Raw genomic sequence first — 3,080 nt, 5'->3', positions numbered from 1 at the left:
AGGCCCCACCCGAGCCCCGCGGTCCTGGTCGATGAGGATCTGGCCGCGGTCCTCCAGTCTTTGGTTGGGGGCGACGTGGCAAGGTTGGAGGGTGCTCCGACGCCCTTGTTCCTTCGTGAGGACTGGGAGCAGGTTATGGGGTCCATGCCCGTCCTCAACGGGGACGGGCCTGTGCCCGCGGAGGCTCCCGAGGACCTGGTGGACGTATCCTCTGGCGACTCCAGCAAAGAGAGGGAGGAAGGGGAGTGGGAAAAGGGGGCTGACTCCGAGGCAAAGTCAAGGGCTCCACCTCCTCGGTGCAAGTCCCGCACTCTCAGCCTCTCTCTTAGTGACGACGATGAGGGTGATGGTGAGCAGGGTGCCGGGAGCCTACCCCCGGTTCCGAAGAAGGACCGGACTAGGCTGATCCCCCGCGGGTCCGCCCCAGCCCCGAGGCGATCCACAGGCGCCCCAATTGCACCCGCGCTCCTTGTGGCTGATCCTTGCAACCGGCTCTCGGGCTTCAAGTACGGCCAGAGGCTACTCGAGTCTGCGGGCGATGACTTGTAAGTGCTTAATCCCTGTCTTGTTTCTTGTTTCGTCGCTGAGGCTTGATGGCCGCATCTCCCGGCTAGGCTGGCGCCCACGGCAAAGAAGCCGAAGGGGGCTCTTGAGACTCCATCAGCGGCAGCGCCTCTGCTCGCGAAAGAAGATGAACGTGACGCGCGGGCCTCTCCTGCCCAGGCGTCCCTGCGAGGCCCTGCCGAGCCGGCTGGGGCGAGCTCGACTCCTATGGCCCTGGCGGCCCCTGAGGCGCCCCCGCTTGATGCCATCGCCACAGCCGCTGGGGCGCAGCAGGCTCCGCCTCAGGACACCGTGGTCACGCTGCCGCCTTCCCCTCCTACTCCGCCGACTGTTGCTTCCTCGTCTCCTCCTACTGTCCTGGATCGTGTTGCTGCTGAACTGGACCATCTGCGGCGGGATCTTCTGAGCGCCGACCCTCGTTTGGTGGCCGGGCGCTTGGAGCTAGCCTCTGGCTGGATTCGCTCTGATGCTTCAATTCGGGCGGCGCTGGTCTAGGCCTCGACGGCCTGCGACGAGGAGAAGCAGGCCATCCTTGGGGCGAAGGTTTCCCGCGACGCCGCCTTGGGGGAGGCGGCTAATGCCCGAGGTCGTTGCGAGGTGCTAGAGGGCGAGCTAAAGGGCCTGCAGGACCGGCTCGCCGAGGAGACTCGCCTTCGCCTAGAGCAGAAGGACGGCATGAAGGCTCGCGAGGTGGCCGTCAAGGACTGGGACGCCAAGCTCAAGAAGCGCCGTGACCGCCTAGGCACGCTGGAGCAAGAGATGGAGGCGAGGAAGGTTGAGTTGGACGGCAAGGCACGGGTTCTTGCCGAGGATCGTGTGGCCTTTGCGGAGATGGAGGAGAAGGCCCGAGCTTCACTGAAGACGCTTTATGAGAGCGGCCTGGAGAGCCTGCTGGCTGGCGAGGAGGACGGTCCCGCCAAGCTGCTTCCTTTCCTGGTTCGTGCCCTTGACGATGTCGCCCTTGTCCTCGGCCCTACGGCTGAGGCCGAGGCACGCGTCTTGTCTTCTATGGCGTTGACGCGGGTGTGCACCCACATCTATCTTCGGGACCCCTACGTCGACCTCGACAGCCTGCTGGAGCGGCCGAGTGGCGAGCATGCCGCTGCCGCTGCCGAGGCTGTGAAGGGTCGTGCGGAGGCTCTGCTGGGGAAAGTTCCAGGCCTTCAACACCAGGCCAAAGCGGAGCGCTGCTAGCCCGGCAGCTCCACAAGGTGAACCCGCTCCGCGCAACTCCACGGCCGGCAAGTGACTCCGTTGTGGCTCCCGCCCTGCTTTTAGTTTCTGCACATGTATCAGGCCTTGGGGAGGCGTTAAAACTTGCATTTGGTGCTGTGATAACAGTATGGACTGTAATATTTGCTTTTGAATTCCTTGAAATTTGCGCTATTTCCTTCCTACTTGCTTGTGTCCTATGCCGGCAGAGCCCGGCCCTGCGCATACCTCAGCCACCGTTAGCCCCGACCGGAAACCAGGACGGGACCAAGGAGTGAGGGGCTACGTGACAAGTCAGGCTCCTGAGTCGCGATGCTCAGGAGTCCCCCTTGGCGCCCAAACAGCAAGTAGGGAGGTGAGATGTGGGTGTGGATCTACCGTTCTACGTCTGCAGAGCCCGGCCCCCGCGCATACCTCAACCGCCGTTAACCCCGACCGGAAACCAGGATGGGACCAAGGAGTGAGGGGCTACGTGACCAGTTAGGCTCCTGAGTCGCGATGCTCAGGAGTCCCCCTTGATGCTCAAACGGCCTTCATACCTTGGCTTCGCTCGGGGAGTGCCGCGCGACGAATCAGGCCCGGGGGGCTTGGCTGGGTGGCGTGCGCCTGGGTGTGACCCAGGCGTAGCCCCCGTGCCCAGCCCCCTCGCGCGGCACTCTCGAGGGGAGGCGTTGCGATGAGGCTAGACACTGAGCTCTGGGCTCTTTGAGGTTGATGCGGCCCGGGGGGCACCCTCAGTTGTTTATCACCAGTGCGGAGCATAGCGCTTCTGTATGCGTACGGGCATAGCCGCTCCTCGGCAGTGTCGTCAGCCAGCGCGGAGCATGGTGCTTCCACTGGTGCGTGGGAGGGGGCTCCCCTCCAGGAGGAGCCCCCGGGGTGTGTACAGCCCCGCCCTGACACGTGGCTGGCACGGTAGGGCTTGACGAGGTGTATCTGGGCACCCGTGAGCCAGCGCGGGACTCACGGGGCCCTACCTCAAGGCGGGTTGCGCCTGGCTCTGGGCCTTATCTTGGAGTGTGTTCCTGCAAATTTGGCTAGATGCCGATGCTCTACGTCCTCGGGTCCCGGCTCTCGGGCTGGTCTCAGCCGTCGCTGGTGTGCCGGGGCGCGATGCTGTGGGCAGACCAGAGGGTGAGGGCCGGAGAGCCGGTAGGAGCCCTGAGTCGCGATGCTCAGGCACCCCCCCTTCAACGTGCAAGCTGGGTTAGATGTCGAAACTCTACGTCCTCGGGTCCCGGCTCTCGGGCTGGTCTCAGCCGTCGGTGGTGTGCCGGGGCGCAATGCCGTGGGCAGACCAGAGG

The sequence above is a fragment of the Triticum dicoccoides genome, chromosome 6B (genome assembly GCF_002162155.2).
Source record: "Triticum dicoccoides isolate Atlit2015 ecotype Zavitan chromosome 6B, WEW_v2.0, whole genome shotgun sequence".
Lineage (NCBI taxonomy): Eukaryota > Viridiplantae > Streptophyta > Magnoliopsida > Poales > Poaceae > Triticum > Triticum dicoccoides.
Note: the sequence above shows the minus strand (reverse complement) of the source record.